Source organism: Canis aureus, chromosome X (genome assembly GCF_053574225.1).
Source record: "Canis aureus isolate CA01 chromosome X, VMU_Caureus_v.1.0, whole genome shotgun sequence".
Taxonomy (NCBI): Eukaryota; Metazoa; Chordata; class Mammalia; order Carnivora; family Canidae; genus Canis; species Canis aureus.
In genome coordinates, this window is record NC_135649.1 from 98,853,412 (window position 1) to 98,866,063 (window position 12,652).

At 40.4% G+C, this 12,652-nt stretch overlaps 1 long non-coding RNA gene across 3 annotated transcripts in view; it reads right to left on the reverse strand.

The window, feature by feature from the left end:
• The window catches only part of LOC144309222 (uncharacterized), a 116,716-nt gene that overhangs the window by 33,268 nt on the left and 70,796 nt on the right, over positions 1–12,652 (reverse strand). The window contains exon 1 of one of the 3 annotated variants that reach the window (XR_013375283.1): positions 922–1,212. The exons of the other annotated variants lie outside the window; for them this stretch is intronic. This is a non-coding gene — a long non-coding RNA (uncharacterized LOC144309222). Of the gene's footprint in view, positions 1–921; positions 1,213–12,652 lie in introns of those variants that run through there. 3 annotated transcript variants of the gene reach the window in all.

Sequence of the window (12,652 nt, forward strand, 5' to 3'; positions counted from 1 at the left end):
TAAGTATGTATGTGTTTAGTTGGTTTTGTTGTTTGTTTGGTTTTAGAGAGAGTGCAGGTGCGTGAGTGGGGGGAAGTGGGAAAGGGCAGAAGGAGAAGGAGAGAAAATCCCAAGTAGACTCCCTGCTGAGTGGGGAGCCTGAGGCAGGCTTGATCCCATGACCTTGAGATCAGGACCTGAGCTGAAATCAAGAGTCAGATGCTCAACTGACTGTGCCACTCAGGTGCCCCTGTAAGTATGAATGTTTGTATGTAAACATTTAGGTATAGAGTAGGTGCTCAAAAATCACTAATTTCCTCCCCAATCTACCTTTTTGAAAGCACCATTTCTCCTAGGGCTTTACCTTGTATAACATTTTATCTTCTAGAAATTTTTGTGCTACAATTTAAAGCCAACGTGTCTAATTTTGATACTTAGCAACTTCATACATGCTAGAAGTTTTGATCAGTGTAATTTTACATTTGGATTACATAAATTTTCCCCATGAATTACACTTGTAGCGTTCTTGTATATAGAAGCAGTATTGCTCTGTGTTACCAGCTTGGGCTCAGCAGTCAGACTACTTTGCTTCAACATCCCAACCCTGCCACTTGTTAGTTGTGTGATATTGAGTATAATTCCGGTGCTAATTCCAAAATGTTTTTTCCACACACCAAGCAGTTCTCTAACACCAGTTGGGTGTTCTACAGTTCAACTCAATTCTGACACAATCTACATGGAGATAGTGTCAGATCCCACAGGTTAAGGGCTGAGCCCTACAAGATTCCCTCCACCCCCAACTTCAGCTGCCCATCCCAAATTCAGGTTTTCAACTGTGCTTCTGACTGACTGGCTATGTATTGGAAGTTCTAACAACTCCTTCATTAGTTTTGATGCGTTTGCTAGAGCGGCTCACAGAACTCAGAGAAACATTTTACTTACTAGATGACCAGTGTGTTATAAAAGAGTATAACTCAGGAACAGCCAGGTAGAAGAGATGCATAGGGCAAAGCATGGGGAAAGGGTACGGATCTGTCATGCCCTCTCCAGGTGCACCGCTCTCTCCACATCTCCGATGTTTACCAGCCTGGAAATTCTCTAAACCTGGTCTCTTTGGGTGTTTATGGAGGTTTCATTACATAGGTGTGGTTGATTAAATCATTGGTCACCGGCTGTGGATTCAACCTCTAATGCCCCTCCCTTCCTCAGGTCTCAGGGGGGTTGTAACTGAAAGTTCCAATCCTCCAACCAAGTGGTTGGTTGCCCTGGCAACCAGCCCCCATCCGTAGGTGCTTTCTAAAAGTCATCTCATTAACATAGAATCAGGTGTGATTGAAAGGGGTTTGTTATGAATAACCAAAGACGCTTCCTATTGCTCTGACCACTTAGGAAATTCCAAGGGCTTTAGGAGCTCTGAGCTAGAAACGGGGATGAAGACCAAACAAATTAATATTTCTTTTTTTTTTTTTTTAGAGTAGGATTCCAGAACTCTCACTCTTTTTTTTTTTTTTAATTTATGATAGTCACAGAGAGAGAGAGAGAGAGGCAGAGGGAGAAGCAGGCTCCATGCACCGGGAGCCCGATGTGGGATTCGATCCCAGGTCTCCAGGATCGCGCCCTGGGCCAAAGGCAGGCGCCAAACCGCTGCGCCACCCAGGGATCCCCTATTTCTTTTTTTAAATAAAGATTTTATTTATTTATTCATGAAAGACACATTGAGAGGGAGAGAGAGAGAGAGGCAGAGACACAGGCAGAGGGAGAAGCAGGCTCCATGCAGGGAGCCCGACGTGGGACTCGATCCCGGGGTCTCCAGGATCACGCCTTGAGCCGAAGGCAGACGCTCAACCGCTGAGCCACCCAGGCATCCCTACAAATACATATTTCTTATAAATCACAATATCACATGGGCAAAAGTCACTCAACCTTTCTGCGCCTGTAAGGATAATGAGCGTAACATCTTCACAGGCTTAATTATAAGGTTATATGAGTTAACACGTGCCTACTTTTCAGAGCAGTTTCTGGCATAGAATAAGCTCCGAGTAAACATTAGCTATTATTTTTTTTATAGTAGTTACTAATGAAGAAAACCCAAGTATAAAAGTTTCCTCTTCCTATGGAATGTCCCTTTTCCTCGTATATAATAAATTTGCCAGGCACTGAGAACAGTTAGTGTCAAGATGGTGCTGTCAACCTGGGTCATTTGAGGATAGTTTCATAAATAGGTTTACAAACGGATAGTCAGAGTATAGGAGAACCACAAAGGATTCAGAGTATCCCCAGGACTAGTAACTGCTGAGTGCTCTTTCCGCCCCTACGCCTCAGGGTGTGAGGGGAGGAAACGGCCCCTGGGACAGAGGATGGGACAAGGCTGTGGGGTGCGGTGGGTGATGGCAGCTCTAGCCTGGGATGGAGATTAGGGAGCCAGCCAGAGAGGGAGCTGGGCAACTAAGGCCTCCGCCCTCCCTTCCTGTCTCCCTCCTGTCTCTCGCCTCTACCCTCTAGTGGCCAATCTGCAGGCCAAACTAGAAGAGTCCCCTGATGCAGTTCATCTGGGGCAGCCTCCCGTGTCACAGCAGGCTGCAGAAAGGGGAAGAGTGGGAACCCTGGACAGATGCAAGATGCCTGCTGTAATAATCATGCTGATTCTTGAATTTACAAATCTGGCAGTTTCATAAAGTTCTATCTGATTCTTCAGCAATAAGCGTGTCTACTTTTTGTGGAAAGAACATCTTTCATTGAAGGCTAATATCTGTTGAAGTGTGTGATATTTCTAAGAGCCCTCTATGTGTAGGACTTGTGTGTTGACCCTCTAATGGGGTCAATAAGTCTCTTAAATAGAGAAATTAGGTTTCCTGGGGGAAAAATACTATCTTAAGCCAAAGCCAGTCATCTTGTATGTATCAGCTATTGGCCATGAGAGGGATAAGGTTTGAGGTTTCATTGGGCTCAGTCCGGTCCATCTCCAAAAAACGTAGACTCCATACATATGTCTTACTGTATAAATGAAGACCTATGACACAGGCAAAAGGACAGACGTAAAACTTTATCCTTGAAGACTCTGGTGTTCTTCTAATTCATCTATACCAAAGGACCTCTATCAGTTATTCTGTTGCTTCTTGTTCACAAAGACATCTCCTATAGCTTCTGGAACACATTGTTTTGTTTATTTATTTTTTTTTTAAATTTTTATTTATTTATGATAGTCACAGAGAGAGAGAGAGAGGCAGAGACACAGGCAGAGGGAGAAGCAGGCTCCATGCACCAGGAGCCCGATGTGGGATTCGATCCCGGGTCTCCAGGATCACGCCCTGAGCCAAAGGCAGGCGCCAAACTGCTGCGCCACCCAGGGATCCCCTGGAACACATTGTTTTGAACTGCAAAGCCTTGATTATTGTTACAAATGCAGCCTCCTCTTCTCCTTTAGCAGGTTTTGGCACAAACTTGGTTCCCTGTAGGGACTGCCTTGATAGATCCCTCCCTCTCTTCTGCTAACAAAGATTATCAAGTGGGCTCCTAATGGAGTTCACTGACAGCCCTCTTTCCTGGCACGGTCCCCTTACTTCTTGCAATCGGACCAGGAGGGGGCAAGATGGTGTCTCAGATTTTTATTATAGAACTTTCTTTGGATCTCTGGGGTTCAACTTGCACATTTAATAAGAAAGTTTGCACACACTCACTCACTCACTCACTCAGTCTTATTCATCCCCAGACCTACTCCATTGTTTCCTAAACTTTTTGGAATCAATTAAAAAGATCATTCAGCTTCCTTGTCATCATATCTCTGACACAATAATAGAACCCAGAACCTTTAAAACTTCACTAAAAGGGCATAAATTCCTTCCCTGCACCCACTGAAAATGACTTCCCATGTTTCTCTTTATCTGGGGGATTTGTGTGGTTGTTTTTATACTAGGCTGTTGGGAGTTTAATGCTAAGTGCTTCATTAACAATGCTTTGTGCTTTAGAAAAATTTGAAACAGATAAATCCTGACTGTGAACAGAACTTATTTATTTTATTCTTTGTGCTTAACATCACAGAGAACAGTTTTGTTTGTACTTCAAGATACGGAAAAGCAGTATTTTACAAACCACAGCCACAGAGATAGAATTAATTAGTGGAAGGATAATAATGGCTTTACAATTCAAAAATAAATGTTTGTTTCTATCAGTAATAAAAGGATGAAGATTGCTACATTGAGAGAAGAGAAAAAAAGGAAAAAAAAAACCCCACGCATATTCCTGGAATGACAGGGCAAACTCATGGGTACACTAACAATTGAATTTGTACAGAAAATAATTAAAATGGGAAATTTCTAGTTTCGCTTTCTTTACTTGAAGTGATTTTGTGACTCTCATCTTGGCAATATTTGCAGTAATTCAGCTACCATTGCAGAATAACCTTGAGTCATTTTCTCTTCAGTCTGGTACTGTGTGACAGTATTATTCTAACTAATCCACAGACAAGTGACAATAGTGAGTCTTCTCCAACACTGGCAACAGCTCCCTCCCAAACCTGTCCCCCTACCCAGCCATGCAAAGCAACAGATGCAAACTTGAATCTGACTGGGAACTTAAACAGCATATCAACCTTGCTCCAAATTTAAAAAACTCACTTCTGCAACATCTCTGGGAGATGGCCACACAGTGTCTGCTTATTCTTTATGAAGGGTTCCATTTCATGTGTATCTAAATGCTAGGCCTTGTTACTGAGCGAACATCTGCCTCCCTGGAACTTTCTGGCTGCTGGTTCTAGGAAACTGATGAAACATCACAGCTTGTTCTTTCTTCTATATGATATACTTCTTCAAAGAATTGGCGAATCAGTATCATGTTTCTCTAAGTTTCCTTGGTTTAGGATAAATATCTGTGATTTCCACATTATTCACTGTCCTGGCGGCTTGCCTTGATCCATTTTCTAACTTACAAAAGTTCTTTAGGTGGAACATCTAGAAATGCGTGAAAGGTATGGATGCTGGTCTTATCAGTACTATTAGGCCTTAGGATGATGATCCCAAATACCTATCCATGTAGACTAAAAATTTCATTTTTATGTGGACATATGATGCTGTGGGCTTCAAATGAACTTGGAATTGTCTAAATAACCTAATGTCTTTTCCAAATGACTTGAGGTGAAACATGGTCTTTCATTCTAAACTTCAAAAATAAATTTTTGGTATCTATATGCAGAACTTACTAGTTATCCTATTAAAATATTATGTTGGGTTGGGGGGGGAACGCCTGGGTGGCTCAGTTGGTGAAGCATCTGCCTTTGGCTCAGGTCATGATCTGAGGGGCCTGGATCAAGCCCTACATTGGGCTCCCTGCTCAGCAGGGAGTCGGCTTCCCCTCTCCCTTTGCCTCCCACTTTCCCTACTCATGCTCTCTCTCTCTCTGTGTCAAATAAATAAATAAATAAATAAAAATCTTAAAAAAAATATTATGTTGGGGGCATGTGGATGGCTCAGTTGGTTGAGTGTCTGGATCTTGATCTTTAGCTCAGGTCATGATCTCATGGGTCGTGGGGTTGAGTCCCAGGTTGGGCTCCATGCTGAGCATGCTTAAGATTCTTTCTCTTAAAAAAAAAAAAAAAAAGATTCTTTCTCTTCCTCTCCCTCTACCCCTCTCCCTGTTCACAGAAGTTCTCTCTCTATCTCTCTCTAAAAATAAATATATAAAATATTAAAAAAATAAAGAATTAACGTTTATTTGAGGTAGGAGATAATATGGCAGCGTAGTAAGAGGACCTTAAGCTTGCCTCATCCCTTGAACACAGCTAGGTAACTGTCGAATTGTTCTGAATACTCAAAAAATCAACCTAAGGACTGATAGAACAAACCACACAACTAGAGGGAGAGGAGAGGCCACATTGAGGAAGGAACAGGGAAGATAATCACAGGAAGGGGCAGTGGTAGAGAATATGCCTCTTGCTGCTGCACAGAACACATATGGCCGGTGATGACACCAAACAGCTAACTCCCAGAGAGACCTAAATGGCACATCTTGGCACATGTGGCTCTTCCAGGTAGAAGGGCCGGATCCCTGCATGTTATACAAAGAACATCTCAAGGACTAAAGAAGAGAACAAGATGATCTTTCTGTTCCTACAATGGTAGAATTGTTATGTGGAAGAGAGATATAATTTTTTGTCTGTGATACAAAAAAAGCCAGAAAGAAGGCAGCAACAAGGAATCAGATTTTGGAGCAACAGAGAGTAATTTCATTTGAACTAGGTTTTAAACATTTTGTACAACTTAAGCAATACTGTTTGCTTACTGAGGCATCTGGGTGGCTCATCTGGTTAAGGGTCTGACTCTTGATTTTGGCTCAGGTCATGATCTCAGGGTTGTGAGTGAGATCACGCTCTGAGTCAGGCTCCGTGCTTAGCAGGAGTCTGCTGGAGATTCTCTCTCCATCTTCCTCTGCCACTCTCTTCCCCATGCTTTCTCTCTCTCTCTCTAATAACTAAATATATCTTAAAAAAATACTGTTTGCTTGTCTGCTTTTGTCACCATACTGTAAGTTACATCCTCATGACTCATTTTATAATTGGCTTTTTGACCATCTTCACCTATTTTGCCCAATTCCTGCTTCTGGCAACCACCAGCCTGTTTCCTGTACCTATGAGCTTGGTGGTGGTGGTTGTTTAGATTCCACATATAAGTGAGATCATATGGTATTTGTTTTTCTCTGACTTATTTCAATTAGCAGAATATCCTGAAGTTCCATCCATGTAACAACAGGTGGCAAAATTTCATTCTTTATGGCTGAGTAATGTTCCATTGTGTGTGTATGCCACATTTTCTTTGTTTATCTATCAGTGGACACTTGGGTTTTTTCTATATCTTGGCTATTATAAATGATGCTGCACTGAACATGGGGATGCAGATTTCTTTTCAAACCATTTTTGTTTATAATTATCCAGACAGTATTCTGTAGATATAAATATATGATCATGTATGTGCCTACAACATTGTATATAACAAAAATGAATTATATTTAATATACTGTTTTGTAACTCTCTTTTTAACTTAATAGTTGTAAAACTGTTTCCACATCAGACTATATATATATATAGATAGATAGATCCAATGAATATCAGTATATGTATTTATCCAGTGAATATATATCTCAGCTTCATAAAATGCACAGTATTCCATTATATAGATTGCTATAGTTTTTAATCAATCCTCTTTTATTGGTCATTAGGTTGTTCACATTTAAAAAAAACTTTTTTATTGGAGTTCAACTTGCCAACATATAGCATAACACCTGGTGCTCATCCTGTCAAGTGCTCCTGGTTGTTCACATTTTTTATATGTTTTCCATGTTTTAACATAAAACTTTTTTTGGTTTTATTATAAAACATGTGCAATGAACATAATATTCTGATAATTTAAAAATGTTATGTTTATTCCAACTCAATACTTTGGATTTTAATTATATCATTCAATGTATTAGCTTCAAATATCATGGCATCTGAAAATGTGAAAAACATGCCTTTTAAATCTCCTTGATACAGAAAGCACATCGCTAGAGCCTTTGCCCTGGTAGACATTGATATGTTAGTTGTGTGTCAATAGCAGCATGGAAGATTTTGTAAGTTTATACTGATAACAACAACAGAAAGACAAATCACCAGTGTTCAGTTATTCAACTGCTATTTCTGAGTGCCTGTGATGTGTCAAAAACAGTGCCAGGTATGGCAGATTATTGTGGTAACAGATTACAATTTGTTCATACTCAGTATCTGGGCCCTTGAGTATTCTGAGTCTGGGCTTAGCTATTTGACTTCCTTTGGCCAATAGGATAATAGAAAATAGGACATGAGCAGAAGCTTGGAAAATGTCTGTGCATTAGGGCTCACTCTCTTTTGCTGGTCCTAGATAACCTGAATGTCCAGCATGTGGATTAGCCCACGCTACAGTGTTGGCGATATGTGGCCCTCTCACCCTCACCACTTCACTTAGCAGTTCAGCACCAAGTGCCAGGCATGTGAGTGAGGCCATCCTGGACCAATTGGTCCCTAGCAAACTGCCCAGCCAATGAGAATTGTGGGAATGAACTCAGAGGAGACCAGCAGCAAAACTGCTCAGCTGAGCCCAGCGCCAATTTTCAAACCACGTAATCAGAAGCTAACAATTGATTGTTGCTTTAGTCCACTGATTTTTGGGGAGGCTTTTCACACAGCAAAAGCCACAGTGGAGAATATATCACACAAACCCTGGCTTCATGAAAACAAAATTTCTAGTAAGATTCTTTTTTTAAAAAGATTTATTTATTTACGAGAGAGAGAGAGAGAGAGAGAGAGGCAGTCAGAGACATAGGCAGAAGGAGAAGCAGGCTCCATGCAGGGAGCCGGATGTGGGATTTGATCCTGGATTCCAGGACACGCCCTGAGCTGAAGGCAGACGCTCCACCGCTGAGCCACCCAGGCGTCCCTCTAGTAAGGATCTTGACAGATGTGGTAAGTTATTGAATTTGTCACCTCTACTTATATGCATTCCCTTTTTCACGTGACTTTTCAATTACTCCCACTAGATGCAGAGCATTCTTCCTAGGCTTCTCCATGTCATCTGCATTGATTCAAGAAATGTAAGAGGAAGTGATGGTATGACAGTTTCTTGCCAAATTCTTTTTTTTAAAAAATATTTTTAAGTCATCTCTATACCCAATGTGAGGCTCAAACTCACAACCCCAAGATCAAGAGTTACATGCTGTACTGACTGAGCCAGTGAGGTGCCCCCGAGCCAAATTTTTAAGAGCCATCTGTGTTTCCACCCTTCCTCTTGTGCTTCTGTACCATGAAAAGAAGACAAAGGACACATGGTGCTTACCTGGACCCAATCTGCAGCATGGCACCAAGCCCATGTGAGGCCAGCTCACATGAGCCAGCCCTTAGTCAAACTGCAGATGTGCAAGCAAGGAGAAATTATTATTGTTTTATGCCTCTAGTTTCAGGGCGGTTTGTTATGCTGCATTTTGGCGGCAATATCTAACTGATGAAGTGGAGATACTTCAAGATATTGCTAAATCAACAGTATCCTTTCAAGAAACAAAGTCACATATCATAGTAAATTACTATGGATTGGATTTTTTTTAGTTTTTATTTTAATTCCAGTTAACAAAGTGTTATGTTAGTTTCAGGTGTATAATATAGTGATTCAATATTTCCATACATCACCTGGTGCTCATCACGACAGGTGCACTCCTTAATCCTCATCACCTGTTTCACCACTCCCCCCCCCCCACTCCCTTCCCCTCTGGTAACCAGCAGTGTGTTCTTTATAATTAAGAGTCTGTTTCTTGATTTTTCTCTTTCTCTTTTTTCCCCTTTGCTCATCTATTTTGTTTCTTAAATTCCACATCTGAGTGAGATCACATTGTATTTGTCTTTCACTGACTGGCTTATTTCCCTTAGCATTATACTCTCTAGCTCCATCCATGTCATTGCAAATGGCAAGATTTCAGTCTTTTTTATGGCTGAGTAATATTCCATTGTATATATGTACCACATCTGCTTTATCCGTTCATGGATTGATGGACACTTGGGCTGCTTCCAAGTGAATTTTACTTACTAAGAAATTTTTACTTTAGGTCAAACTAAAATAGTTGGCACTCAACTACTACTTAGAAATCATGGGTCATAGCAACATCTGGGAACTGATGGTTTTAATATTGCAGTTGCCATACTTTTAGGATGAACGGTCATTTGGTCCCATTTCTTGATATCACTATTGCTACAATACTGTTACTCAAGATTGTTCCTGGGCACCTTCAATACCAGTTGACTTGTCCTCTTTTTCCTTTATTATGCCAATGGCAAGTGATGCCTAAAGTGTTAATAGTTAGTGGAAATCTAAGATTTCCATTAGATATTTGCACTTAGTAGGAAGTTTCTTAAACATCCAAAGGACTTCAGCACTCAAAGGAGTTATGCTATAGTCATGGTCTGGAATTTAAGAAACAAAACAAATGAGCAAGGGAAAAAAGAGAGACAAAGCAAGCAACAGACCCTTTAATTATAGAGAACACACACTGCTGGTTACCAGAGGGAGTGGAGGGATGGGGAAACAGGTGATGGGGATTAATGAATGCACCTGTTGTGATGAGCATTGGATATATGGAAGCACTGAATCACTATACTGTACATCTGAAACTAATGTAATGTTGTATGTTGACTAACTGGAATGGAAATAAAGACTTAAAATAATGGTCTGGCATGAAGAGGGGCTTACATTTTGGAATGGACCATATTCCTGCTATGAAAGTCACAAAAACACAGACTATTCCAATAAAGCCTATTTGTAACATTGGCCCTGCTGGTATGCAAGAACCAGTATGAGAGTGTTATTGTTCTAAATTTTGAATTCACCAAGGTCTGATATTTTTTGTAAATCTCAATAAAAATGAAACTCTAGCAGTTGCAGCAAAGTAAAATTGCCGTAAAGTTTCTTATTTGGTTACTCCTCAGTTTCTGTACTTAATCTTGTGAACTGGCAACAAACAATTCACAGTCCAGGCCCAGACTACAGGACACACTATCAGTAGTGTGGCAGTGAGATATTCTGGACAGGAGGGGATGTTAGATACAGGCTCTGTTTTTTTTTCCCCTTGACAATACCACAACCATCTCACTGTCTCAAACCAACAGAAAGTGGTAAGCATGAAGGTATCACTGTTTAGAGGCTATCAGTATTAAATATAATAATACTCAGTTATGAGTCATGGTGAGATGATACAATTAATACAATTAATCTTTATCATTTTTTGGTCTTGTAATACATGAGAGGAATTAACCCATCATATATATACTGAGCATCTACATGTGTGAGACACTGTCCTAAGAGCTATGGATAAATCACTGTATAAAACAGATAATCCAGGCACCTGGGTGGCTCAGTGGTTGAGCATCTGCCTTTGGCTCAGGTCATGATCCCGGGGTCCTGGGATCGAGTCCCACATCGGGCTCTCCACAGGGAGCCTGCTTCTCCCTCTGCCTGTGTCTCTGCCTCTCTCTCTGTGTTTCTCATGAATAAATAAACTTTTTTTTAAAAAACAGATAAGCCTTGGCCCTTACAAAGCTTATGTTGTGATAGAAGTCTTCAAAATTTAGAATCAGTTTTGAAAGGACCCTACATTTTCTCCCTACTGCTACTGGCACAAATGCTTGATAAACCTCATTAACTTTATCACAATTAATTCTTAGCTTCTTTCTTTCATGACATTTTTAAAACTAGTTTGGATGATTTGTATTCATTTCCTGACCTGGAGGTATAATTTTGGAGTACTCCTCATTTGTCCTTTTCTGAGCAGTTTTTTATTTTTGATTTTTTTCTCAGCAATTTTTTAAAAAAAAGTTTAAAAGTTGCATTGTGAAGGTGTCTCTGATCAATTCTTTCATTTTTATTAATATGACCATGCCCTTCATGGAAAAATGAGGAATAGAAAGAGGAAAAAGACTACTGATTTGCAGAAGTGCATGCCTGAAAGTGAAAATTATAAAACAGGAAGTTCAGCTTACCATTTTTTAACATGCAAACATTAACCACGATAATTATTTTTAAGTACTAATCTACATGATGGATTCTGGAAAATAAGTTTATGAAATGAATTATCCTGAGAACTGCTAGTGGATAATAAATTGCAATGGAAATGCGAATGACCTTTCCAGCATTAACAGCACTGGCAAATACCTGCAGAAGCCAAATCTGTCATTTATAGGCAAGTTGACAGGTGGCTCTTAATGCTGTGTGGCTTGGAGCAAGTGACTTCAGTGCTCTGGATCTAAGTTTCCTTATCTGTAAAATGGTGATAGAATGGTACCTTTCACATAGGGCTGCTATGAGGATTAACATGATATTCTATGTAAGGTGCTTAACATGGTGACTTGTATATTAAGTGCTTAGTAAGTGTTAGTGATTCTGGAGTGGATTGAGGCTGTTGTATGGACCTAAGTTTTTATATTTGATTTCTTTTTTAAAAATAATTTATTTATTTGAGAGAGAGCGCTCAAGTAGGGGGAGGGGCAGAGGGAGAGGGAGAGAGAGGCAAAGAAGCAGACTCCCTGCTGAGTGCAGAACCCCACAGGGGCTTGGGAGGTTCAATCCCAGGACCCCGAGATCATGACCTGAGTTGAAACCAAGAGTTGGAGGCTTAACTGACTGAGCCATCCATCCTCCCCTATATTTAATTTCGGAACATTTTTAGAAACAGCTGTCAGAAAGCAATTCCTTTGCTGGTTCTCCAGGTACAGAGTGAACTAGAATGATAATTTTAAGATTCCTAAGGGAATGACTATTTGGGTTTCTTAATATAATTATTTCAAGAGACAAAAAGGCATTTAAAAAAATCCTAATTTCAGCATCCTACCAAATATCAGTAGCAGTCTCCTCGGAATTAACAAGAAAAGAGTGGGTTCAGAGCCTATAATGGAATTCAGCCAAGTTCCAAGAAGTAGATTCTAAAGGTCATGAGTCATTGGTCAGAGAAAGCAGACTCCTTTGCTTGTTTCCAGAGCAGAATGTTCTCTGAAGACATTTCCTCCTAACCTGTTCAATGATTTCCTGCCTCTTCACTGCTACAATTTGCTACTTCAAACAGGCTTGGCACAGTCACCCTGGTACCCAAACCTGTCATCTAAAGAGCCCATAGCCTAGAAGAGACTGTTCCTTCT